This window comes from Lithobates pipiens, unplaced genomic scaffold (genome assembly GCF_037356315.1).
Source record: "Lithobates pipiens isolate NorthernLeopardFrog02 unplaced genomic scaffold, aLitPip1_a1.2 Scaffold_3, whole genome shotgun sequence".
NCBI lineage: Eukaryota > Metazoa > Chordata > Amphibia > Anura > Ranidae > Lithobates > Lithobates pipiens.
Window position 1 is genome coordinate 67,653,283 of NW_027507790.1, and position 12,855 is coordinate 67,666,137.

Below are 12,855 nucleotides of genomic sequence, written 5' to 3' on the forward strand. Positions count from 1 at the left end.
CACATACAGAGTCCCAATATTTAAATAGCACCATCAGGCGTTCTAGGAGCATAAATTACACATCTCATTTCTCAACCACCTATTACACTTTTGAAGGCCCTGGAGCACCAGGACAATGGAAATGCCCACAAAGTGACCCCATTTTGGAAAGCTAACACCCCAACATATAATCTATGAGGCATAATGAGTCTTTTGAATGGTTCATTTTTTTTCCAGAAGTTTTGGGAAAATGTGGAAAAAAAATGAAAACGCATTTTTTTTTTACGCAAAGTTGTCCATTTATAAGATATTTCCAACACATAGCATGTACATAGCAAAATGATACCCCAAAATATGTTCTGCTACTCCTCCTGAGTATGACAATACCAAATGTGCGAGACTTTTACACAGCCTGGCCACATACAGAGGCCCAACATGCAAGGAACATCATCAGGTGTTCCAGGGACACATAGCATGCACATACCAAGAATTACACCCCAAAATACATTCTGCTGAGCAAAGAGTAAACAAAAGATTACCTGTGGTTTTAGCAGCGCAGTTGTCCACAGGATGATAGCACTGGTCCAGGCCGCAGGCAGGGACTTGGTCAGCAAAAGTGAACACAATTTTCCAGTCAACAGGCAGGTATACTGTCCATAGTCAATATAGGCAGCAGGCAGGGATACTGTCCATATACAGTCCAAGGTCAGTGCAGGCAGAGATTGTCAGCAGTCCCAAAATATTAGTCCTGGTAGTAGGCAGGAACATGGTCCATCCATGTGGTGTGGTCAGTTCAGGCAGAGGCATGATGGTATAGGTCCTATAGGCAGCAGGCAGAAGTAGGGCCTCGTTCAGGACAGAATGGGGATAGGGGTAGAGGCTTCTCCCACCCAAATCTCTTTGAAGCCTCCGAGTCTCCAGACCCTAATCTAGGAATGAGAAAACAAATGAAATTGTCTTCTTCATCCAGAAAAACAATTCTGGAGCCCCTCACATATGTGAGACCCCTGTTATGAATCCCACTAGTCCACTGAGAGGGTACAAGATCAGTCCAAGAGGCAGGCAAGAGACATGGTCAAACAGTCCAGGGTCAGTTCCAGATCAGGCAGAGGTATGTACAGTATCAGTAGGCAGAAGCGTGGTCGAATAACAGTCCAGGGTCAGTTCCAGATCAGGCAGAGGCATAAACAGAATCAGTAGGCAGAAGCGTGGTTGAATAACAAGCCAGGGTCAGTTACAGAGCAAGCAGAGGCATAAGGGGTGTGAAGGTAAATGGCAGGAAGTGAGGGTTATGGTTACCATAGTTCACTAATAATTCACTGAAGTATGGTAACGGCGGAAACAGTCACCTATGCAGAGGCCTGGTTGGGAAGGGCATTGGGCACAATGATAAATGGTGTCTCTTCTCAATCCTCATTTGCTGCACACCCAACATTTTTTCTGATGTCTTCGGCCTGTTGGTCTGGGAGGGATTTTATCAGGAAAGTGGCGTTCAGAGAGTCTGCTAATTACATTGGATCGAATGTTTTCTGGTGGGCCATTGGGGTATATAAGGGCAGTGACGATTTCCTCCTGGTAGCCAAGGAAGGGTATGGGTCTTTCTGTGGATTTTCGATAGATTACATACGTGTTGTATATGGCCAAATTAAAGAAATAGATTTAAATTTTTTTATACCACTTGTATGTTCTTCTTGTGGCAAGGTAGGGTTCATCTGGTCGTTCAAGTCGACACCCCCCATGAACATGTTGTACTCATGGATACAAGTTGGTTTTTGTATTGGGCCATTCCTCCTGGTGATCTCAACGAATGTATTGTTGTGGATCGAAGAAAGCATGTACACATCCCTTCTGTCCCTCCACTTCACAGCCAAAATGTCCTCGTTCCGTAAACTCGCCGCTTCGCCTTTTCTTTACTTTTTGTTGACGAGGCTTTGAGGAAAGCCCTTCCGGTTCATCCTTATGGTGCCACATGCTGGAGTTTTCTTTCTATGGAGGTTGCGGAACAGGGGTAAACTTGTATAAAAATTATCCACATAGAGATGGTAGCCTTTCTCCAGGAGTGGGTTTATGAGTTCCCAAACAACTTTCCCACTCAATCCGATGTATTCGGGGCAATTAGTGGGATGTAGCTGGGTGTCCTTCCCTTCGTATACCATAAAGGAATAGGTATACCCTGTGGCTCGGTCACACAATTTATACATTTTCACCCCATAGGGGGCCCTTTTGGAGGGAATAAATTGTTTTAGGCCCAGCCTGCAAGAAAATTTGATCAGGGACTCATCCACACATATGTGTTGGTCTGGGGTAAACAACTGGGGGAAGATCTCAGAAAAAATAATTTATTAGCGGCCAAATTTTGTAAAGCTTATCAAAATTTGGGTCATTTTGGGGAAGGCACTGGGTATTGTCGTTAAAGTGTAGGAATCTCATTATCATGAGATATCTGGTCCGGGGCATTATTGAGGAAAAGATGAGCATGTGATAGATGGGGCGGGATGACCAATATGCATGTATTTAATTTTTATTGTTTAGTCCCATACAAAATGTTAGGCCCAAATTTTTTTTTAACTCCTCCACTGTTAGGGCTCTCCACTCGTAGGGACGGGCATTATGCCGCGTACACACGATCAAACAATCCGGTGGAAAAGTCCCGCAAACTCAAGTCCGCCAAACAATCCCTCCGTGTGTAGCCTCCGGCATACTTTTTTGACCCGAAAGTACGGCGGACTTAGAATACCGTGTTGCACACCAATCTATCCGTCGGACTCGCATTTCGGCGAACAATCCGGAGGTGTGTGCCAGTCCGCTGTACTTTTGAAATGAGCGGACTTTTCCCGCCCGGAGAAAAGTCCGCTAATTTCGAGCGGGTCTCCAGGTAGGCGGGGCCCGCGAAGGAGACGTCGCTGGCCCCGCCGCCTGGTATGGACTTAAAGGGGAACCCCAACGCTGAAAAAAATCGGCGTGGGGGTCCCCCCCAAGTCCACAACAGACCCTTGTCCGTGCACGCTACCCGGCCGGCCAGGAAAGGGGGGCGAGCGAGCGCCCCCCCCTCCTGAGCCGTACCAGGCCACGTGCCCTCAACATGGGGGATGCCTTGGGGAAGGGGGGGCCGCGCGCCCCCCCCACCCCAAAGCACCTTGTCCCCATGTTGATGAGGACAAGGGCCTCTTCTCGACAACCCTGGCCGTTGGTTGTCGGGGTCTGCGGGCGGGGGGCTTATCGGAATCCGGGAATACCGGCCCCCCACCCGATGTGAATGAGTATGGGGTACAATGTACCCCTACCCATTTACCTGTAAAATAAAAGTACAAAAAAAAACACAACACACGAGATAAAATACTTTATTGCACAGAAGACCGGGCCACCGCCTGTAAAAGAGCTATAAGAAGGCGCGGTGGCCCGGCAGAAGAACCGAAGAGAGGGACAAGACCCCCGAAGTCGGAAGAAGAGGCCGGCGGCGAGGAAGAAAGCCGGACTCCTCCGCTAGCAAAAGAGCTACAAGAAGATAGAAGACCCCCGAAGACGGAAGACCCCCGGAGCTGTGCAATAAAGTATTTTATCTCGTGTGTTGTGTTTTTTTTTGTACTTTTATTTTACAGGTGAATGGGTAGGGGTACATTGTACCCCATACTCATTCACATAGGGTGGGGGGCCGGTATCCGGGGGCCCCCTTATTAAAGGGGGCTCCTGGATTCCGATAAGCCTCCCGCCCGCAGACCCCGACAACCAACGGCCAGGGTTGTCGGGAAGAGGCCCTTGTCCTCATCAACATGGGGACAAGGTGCTTTGGGGTGGGGGGGGGCGCGCGCCCCCCCCTTCCCCAAGGCACCCCCCCATGTTGAGGGCACGCAGCCTGGTACGGCTCAGGAGGGGGGCGCTCGCTCGCCCCCCTTTCCTGGCCGGCCGGGTAGCGTGCTCGGACAAGGGTCTGTTGTGGACTTGGGGGGGACCCCCACGCCGATTTTTTTCGGCGTTGGGGTTCCCCTTTAAGTCCATACCAGGCGGCGGGGCCAGCGACGTCTCCTTCGCGGGCCCCGCCTACCTGGAGACGCGCTCGAAATGAGCGGACTTTCCTCCGCGTGTGTGGGCGAGTCCGTTCATTTCGAAAGTACGGCGGACTTAGTACGGCGGACTTAGTACGCCGTATTAGTCCGCTGAAAAAGTGCCGTGTGTGGGCAAGTAGCCCGTTCGGAAATTCCGACGGACAGTCTGGCGGAAGTCCGCCAGACTAAGTACGTCGGACAGACGGCTACGTGTGTACGCGGCTTTAGAGGACGTTGGGTTGCTTTGAATAAATTGTTGGGCATATAGGTTGGACTGGACCACAATCGATTCAAGCATGTCCTCTGTAAAAATTAAGTGGAAAAAGTCCATCAGGGAAAAATTGTGTGTGTCCACCTGGACTCCTGGGTTGGCAGTGAAAGGGGGAACGTTAGCTTCTCCTGAGTTAGGAGGAAACCACAAGGGGTTCTGGAGGGAATAGGGAAGGCTGGCATGGGACCTAACCCTTTGGGGCCGAGTTGACACACTGGTACCTGGCCTTTGCCGAGGTACTGGGGTGCTGGTGGATGGCACTGCGGTGCTGGTGGATGGTACCGCCTCCTCACCAGTACGCCTTCGTCTGACGGGCGGACTATCATCTTCCTCCTCTGAGGCTGTCATTGTACCGCTGCTGAGGACAGGCTCGTAGTCTACTTCAGACTCAGAATCTGAATATGAGGAGGAATCCGAATCGGAGAGCTCCCCGTTGCTATCGTCGGCTGCAAGAATATCGTATGCCTCCTCGGCTGAATATAACCTCTGTGACATTTTTATTGATCACAAATGGCACTGACAGGTGACACTGATGTGGCAGATGACACTGACAGGTGACGCTGATGTGGTAGATGACACTGACAGGTGACGCTGATGTGGCAAGTGACACTAGCAGGTGACACTAACAGCATTGATCACAGGTGACACTGACGTGGCAGGTGGCACTGACGTGGCAGGTGGCACTGATGACACGTGGCGCTGGCAGATGGCACTGGAGGCAGATGGCACTGGCAGGTGGCACTGGCAGATGGCACTGGCAGATTGCTCTGACAGATGGGGCTGACAGATGGAGCTGGCAGATGGTGCTGACAGATGGCGCTGGCAGATGGTGCTGACAGATGGCGCTGTCAGATGACACTGGCAGATGGCGCTGACAGATGTCGCTGGCAGATGGCGCTGACAGATGTTGCTGGCAGATGTCGCTGACAGATGGCACTGGCAGATGGCACTGGGGCTGGCAGATGGCACTGGCAGATGGCACCGGCACTGGCAGATGGCCCTGGCAGATGGCACTGACAGATGGCACTGGCAGATGGCGCTGGCTATTTGCACTGACACTGGCAGATGGCACTGGCAGATGGCACTGGGGCTGACAGATGGCACTGGGGCTGACAGATTTTATATACTGTAACACTGTAACACTCACAGATCCTCTCTCTCCTCACACACTGTCTCTGTGTGAGGAGAGAGAGACATGGCAATGAGAGATGATCTCATATGTTACATTTGAGATCATCTCCCATTGGCAGCTACGATCGCGCTGTAAACAGCCGCTTTGATTGGCCGTTTACAGCGATCTGTGTTTGCCTGTCTCAGGGGGACACGGCAAACACAAAACTTCCCCAATGTGCGCCCACGGTGGCGCGCATTGCGGAAGTAAACACGAGGACGTCCAGGGACGGCCTCCCGGACGAAAGCGCCTGCTCTATAGCCATCATTCGGCTATAGGGTGGGCAGGAAGCGGTTAAAATACGATGTTTTGGGAAGTTGCAGGTAACTCCATTTGTTCAGGCTATTTTTATTCAAAGGAAGTTTGTTGTCTAGAGGGGTTTGTAACTAGAATGAAATGCAAATTTGATTCAGTTTAAAGGAGAGGACACGCAGCAGCTGTTTCTACATCTGGACTAAGGAGCACTAGTGTGGGACACCAGAGCACCCTTTATATTAGGGTGCCCACACATGTGCTCCAGTGGATACTATAGGGGTGTCTCCATCTGTGAAACTTGCAAAACACAGGTAAGTATTCCAGCTTTAGAAAGTGTCAAAAATAATGTTTTCAGCTTTGAACTCCAAAAAAGACAATTGTACGACACTTCCAAGCAACGTTTCATATTCCTATTTCTGCCCTCAAATAGTGTGCTAAGTATACCTTTTTTACATTCTCATATGGAAGAGAAGACTCAGGACGTCTGAGGACACCAGGGACCCCACACCTCCCAAAGAAGGGGAAATCCCAAAACCAAAAGCAGAGGAGGAGGAGGAGGAAGGAGAGGTTGTTGAAATTGGTGAAATTGTCACAACAGGTGAGTGTCTGAGACAACAGCTTCAGGTAATAGATGTATGCCTGCATTTTTATAATACATGGTGTGTTTTTTGGTTTCTTTTTAGGTGATGTAGATGTTGTGGAAGAATTTCATTTTACCAGTGAAAGTGCCCAGATCCTCATCGGGGAGATAATGGGGTGCAATCGAGATTTAGAAATCTCAAGAAAAACATCAATGATGTTCAACAAAAAATGAAGAACATCATTGATGTTTTAGGGAGAATCTGACACAAAACTAGCTAGCATCGATTTGCGATTTTAAAAACCAGTTTAAGATTTTTTGAAAAGCCAAATTTGGAAGATGCACACAGTGTGTCAACATGTGCTATCTCCCATCATGGGGGATCAATGTACACGTTTTGTGGGTGCAACCCCTTCCTCGCTACTAAAGTGGCCGAGATGAAGGGGCTGCACCCCCAATGGGAGATAGCACATGTTGACATTAGGCATGGGATCAGGAGGAAAATGCCCAGTTTGAATCACAACTTGTGTGCATCTTCCAAATTTGGCTTTTACAGGGGTGACATCCCATCTGATGAAGGCAATATCAACACAGTTTGGACATACTCATGTCTGATATTGTCTTCACTTTTCAAAGTTCAACGTTGTAAGTTCCTGAGTTCTGTATGTTATTGCACATGCCTGTTTCATAAAAAATGGCTATTTATATTAATGTTATCAAAATAATGTTATATACACCAAATATGTTGGTTTGCTGTAAAACCCTTTGATAAACGCACATGTGAATGTGCTTTGAGTAAAAAGTTTTATTATCATCAACAATGTGTGGCTTCTTCTTTCAATGCTCAAAAGCAGTTTTTGTAGTAAAGTTGGTGTTTTCTGTGACAATGGGGGTTATTTACTAAAGGCAAATCCACTTGTAGCACATAGTGGATTTGCCTTTAGTAAATAACATCCACAGTGCTTTTTAATTTGCCCCAATCATGCTATTTTCATGACTCATCATCACACATTTCTGTCATGGTGCTGAAAATTAGGAATATTTTTGTCAGTAATGCATTACATACATTAACAACAAAAACAAGATGTGTGTAGCAGACCCACAACATAATATTATTATCTGAAGAAGAGACTGTCACCTCATCTCTCAAAGAAATTTGGTTTGCACTGTTAAAGAAAAAGGCCCAAAAAATTTAAAATAAAAACCTAAGAGACAGCTAAAAAAAACCCAAGCAGTAAATGAAAACAAATATTATTACAGTTTAAAAAAAAATGTATTAAACAAATGTCTTTCAGACATTGTCTGGCATATCAATGGCCCCCCTACCCGCAAAGTACTCCGTGTATCTTTTTCTGACCTTGCAGGCGCTTTGGGGGCGCAAGCCAGGACGGCCAGCTTCAAGTGCCATCAGGTTAAAAAGTTCTGGAAAGTCTACCTCAGGCCCAACTGAGGCCACATAGTCTGGTAAGTTTTTTTTTTAGATAATTGTGCAAAAGGCAGCAGGAAAACACTATACGGTTGAGTTTATATTCGGCCATGTGGATCGGTGTCACAAATAGGCGGAACTGGCTGGCCATTATCCCGAAAGTGTTTTTCACTACTCTTCTGGCTCTGGCCAGCCAGTAATTAAAAATTCTCTGGTCCAGGGCGAGGGTCCTCATAGGGAATGGCCGCATAAGATGGTCCCCCAGCGCAAACGCTTCATCCGCAACGAATACGAAGGGGAGTCCTTTCACATTGTCCTCTGGAGGTGGCAAGCCCAAGCTGCCACACTGGAGAAGCCAGCAGAACTCCGTCTGGGCGATCACTCCACCATCTGACATCAGGCCACTTTTCCCCACATCCACATACACATCCCACTGGTCCCTGCTGTCTTCTGGGGAAGACAGCGGGGGGGGGAGGCGCCAGACATGGGTGCCGCACGTGGTGCTGAACTTCCCTTTTATAGCCCCGTCGTACGCCTTGTACGTCACCGGGTTCTCGATGATCAGAAATTCCGACAACTTTGTGCGACCATGTGTATGCAAGACAAGTTTGAGCGAACATCCGTCGGAAAAAAAACGATGGATTTTGTTGTCAGAATGTCCGATTGTGTGTATGGGGCATAACACTCTGTCATTCAGTTCATCCACCAGACAGCTCCTCCCACAGCAGGCTGACCATGGGTATATATATATAGGAGGCCTGCTCCCTGCCAATCCTAGTTGGGGATTAGTCAGGGATCCCACATACACCCCATGTCACTCCAGCTCTCTGCCCTGCCTCTTTTCCAGAACCTTATGAAAACAGAGGAGGCACCCAAGAACGGAAGCACATGTCAGTCACCTGCTGATACGCTAAACCACTCCCCTGCCTCCAGATCAAAACAAACAGGCCTAGCTCACAGCATAGGCCTGCCTAAATTTACCTGCACTGACAGTACAAAAACAAACCCACTAGTCTAGCACCTGCCTCTACTAAAGTAGAGGGTGCTGCATACTGCATCAGCACCTTTTCACCATTCCGTTAGCCCAAGTCGGAGATTTTGGCAACCAAATCCATCGGATTTTGCCCGTCGGATTGTGTCCGAAACTGTTGCATACACACGGTCCGGCCAAGTTGTCTGATTTAGCGGTTGCCAAGAACACGGTGACGTAAGCCGTGTACGGCGGGGCTAGAAAAAGGAAGTTCAGCACCACATCCGGCACTCTTTGGGCTCCTTCTGCTGATCTCGTGTTTTAGTAGAAGTTTGGTGAGAGACGATTCGTGCTTTTCAGATTAGTGATTCAGATCGCTACCGCTCTTCAGTTTGTGCTTGTCTTTGCGTATCTGATAATCAGTGCGTGCAGTCATTAAGTATTTGCTTCTCATTGTGGACTCTATCTTGGTATAGTACGCTTTGAAAGGCATTTTTTATTGTCTGCTTGCTTCTGCTATTCAGGTCGTCCTTTCAGGCCTTGCTGTTTATCGGTGCTTTCTGGTGTCCGTTCTGACCAGCCGACCGTTTTCCAAACATGTTTCGTCTACGTACTGATCGTACAGTTTGTGCTGTGCAGGGGTTCTTACTTTGACTTTGACACAAGCCCAGTCCATGAACAGGGAGGGGAGGCGTTTGTGGACCAAGAATTGGTTGCGCCAGCGTCACCAGTTCTCCCACATGCCTTTGCTCCGTGAGATCCGCAAGAATAATCCTGATCATTTCTGGATTATTCTCAGGATGACGGACCCCGTTTTTCACTGTCTGCTGGCTTTGCTCACCCCTTATATCACCAGGCAGGATACCTGCATGCGGCAAGCCATCACTCCGGAGCAGAGGCTCATCGCCACGTTGCGCTACTTGGCGACAGGGAGAAGCCTTCAGGACCTCAAGTTTTCTACAGGCATCTCCCCCCAGGCTCTGGGGATCATTATTCCTGAGACCTGTTCTGCCATCATTCAGCTCCTGCAGAAGGACTATATTATGCTAAGTTTTATCCTTAAACATCACATTCTATGTATTTCATGATTGCTAATGTCTTGCATTTCTTTCCTCATTCCCTGATTACCATCATTGCAATATGCTCTAATTCATATGCTCTGCCCCTTTGTCCTCATGCAGATTTGCCTCACTAACTTCCCCACCATGCTCTTCTTGGCCCCTAAAACTATAGTCTAGTCACTTAACAATGTCTTTTGGCAGCTCTATAGTATTGCTTTCCCCTAAACACCCCCTAAAATCTCTACAAATGTGATGTGTGTGCTTCAATTCATGCAAAGTGACCTTTTTGGGGTTTTTTGGAGTTGTGCCAAACTCATTAGGAACCCCCCTCTCCCCAACTGCTACCTCAGCTGATAGCAATCTTCTATCTGATGACTTGACCCAACCCAATACACACTCTAAATACCTTTTTCACGATCACATTTATGGACAAATTCACCAAAGCATGTAGTGTAAGGGCCTGCCTCAATACTTTCAAATGCTATTTTTTTTTTTTTAAACACATTAATTTTCTTACAATGCAATAGCAGAATGTCAAAATGTCCTTCCACTTTGTTATTATGACACTTCTTACCTGTCCGGTGGGCTGCCAATAGTGTAACTAAGGAGGGGCTTCACAAAGTATCACACATTATTTAATCATTCAGCTCTCAATCAAGTGGAGAGCGTTACCTGTCCTAAACATCCCCCCCTCATTTTTTAGCAAGGGTCCATCAGATGGGGTGGGGGGGTTATGACTCTTATAAGGGGACCTTATACTTTAGGCTTTAAATACTCATTTCAAAAAATGTTATACTAATTTTGCCCAAAAATGTGGGTGTCTAATCTGCATGCAATGTTGATTTGTCAAGTTACTATTTTTTTTTCTTGTGTCACTACACAGTGTCCTTCAACGCCACAGGAATGGCAGACTGTGGCCTCCCACTTTGCCATTTTTATTAAAGTTGTGCCTTTTTCACCAACAGTGCAAACCCAAGTTCAGAGCGACATGAGGGGACAGTCTCTTCTTCAGATAATCTTATTATGTTGTGGGTCTGCTACACACACACCTTCTTTTTGTTAACAAATGTGTAGTGCATTACTGATCAAAATCATGCTCATTTTCAGCACCATGGCAGGAAAATGGCATGATTGTCCAAATTTACACATCACTGTGGGTGCTTTTTACTAAAGGCACATCCACTATGTACTACAAGTGCACTGCAAAAGTACACCTGAAACTGCACTTGGAGTGCAAAGTGGAGTTGCCTTTAGTAAATCGCACTCCTTCTCAGCACAAACTCAAATTTGACTACAAATACATTTTAAGCCCAATGAAAAAGGAGGTTGTTGAGAATTAAACTTTTTAATACAAGCACATTCATATGTGCGTTTAGTAAAGGGTTTTGCAACAAACCAAGATATTTTGGGTATCCAAAACCGAGTTTAATCATATTTATTTTTTACTTGTTTTTTTGTGTAAACAGGCATGTATCAAACCGTAAAATACAGAACACTGAGGCCGCGTACACACGGGCGGACTGTTCGCCCAACCTTGTCCGCTGAACAGTGTTTGGGCGGACAGTCCGCTCGTGTGTGGGTTTTCAGCGGACAGTTTCAGCGGACAGTTGGACGGACAAAGTCTTTCGGAAATTCCGAAAAACTGTCCGCTGAAACTGTGTTTGAGCGAACAGTCCGCCCGTGTGTGGGCTTGTCCGCTGTACTTTCGAAATGAGCGGACTGTTCCCGCTCGGAAAGTCCGCCCATTTCGAGCGCGTGTACAGGTAGGCGGGGCCCGCGAAGGAGACGTCGCGGGCTCTGCCGCCTGGAATGGGCTTAAAGGGGAACCCCAACGCCGAAAAAAATCGGCGTGGGGGTTCCCCCCAAGTCCACACCAGACCCTTGTCCGAGCACGCTACCCGGCCGGCCAGGAAAGGGGGGCGAGCGAGCGCGCGCCCCCTCCTGAGCCGTACCAGGCCGCGTGCCCTCAACATGGGGGGTGCCTTGGGGAAGGGGGGGCCGCGCGGCCCCCCCACCCCAAAGCACCTTGTCCCCATGTTGATGAGGACAAGGGCCTCTTCCCGACAACCCTGGCCGTTGGTTGTCGGGGTCTGCGGGCGGGGGGCTTATCGGAATCCGGGAGCCCCCTTTAAGAAGGGGGCCCCCGGATACCGGCCCCCCACCCTATGTGAATGAGTATGGGGTACAATGTACCCCTACCCATTCACCTGTGAAATAAAGTACAAAAAAAAACACAACACATGGAAAAAGTATTTTATTGCACAGCTCCGGGGGTCTTCCGTCTTCGGGGGTCTTCTCGCCGGACTCCTCCGCTATGTGTGTGTAGCTCTTTTACTAGCGGAGGAGTCCGGCTTTCTTCCTCCCCGCCGCCGGCCTCTTCTCCCGACTTCGGGGGTCTTGTCCCCCTCTTCGGTTCTTCTGCCGGGCCACCGCGCCTGGTCCGGTGGCCCGGTCTTCTGTCGCCGTCTTCCGTTCTTCTGTCGCCGCCTTCGGTTCTTCTGCCGGGCCACCGCGCCTTCTTGTAGCTCTTTTACAGGCGGTGGCCCGGTCTTCTGTCGCCGCCGCCGCTGTCGTCGTCGCCGCCGCCGCCTTCCGTTCTTGTTCTTCTTCTTGTTCTTCTTCTTCTTCTCCTGGAGATGTTGACTCGACGAGCTCTCCGGCCGGAATGCCAGGGACACGCTCCGCTGCCACTTATATAGTGACAATGGGGCGGTGTCACATGGTATATGTCACATGGGTTGGTCACATGGGTTGATGTCACATGGGGACTATGACATCGTAAGGGGGCGGGGTCACCATGTGACCAACCCATGTGACATATACCATGTGACACCGCCCCATTGTCACTATATAAGTGACCGCACAGCGCGGCTCTGGCATTCCGGCCGGAGAGATCATCGAGTCAACATCTCCAGGAGAAGAAGAAGAAGAACAAGAAGAAGAACAAGAACGGAAGGCGGCGGCGACGACGACAGCGGCGACAGAAGACCGGGCCACCGCCTGTAAAAGAGCTACAAGAAGGCGCGGTGGCCCGGCAGAAGAACCGAAGGCGGCGACAGAAGAACGGAAGACGGCGACAGAAGACCGGGCCACCGGACC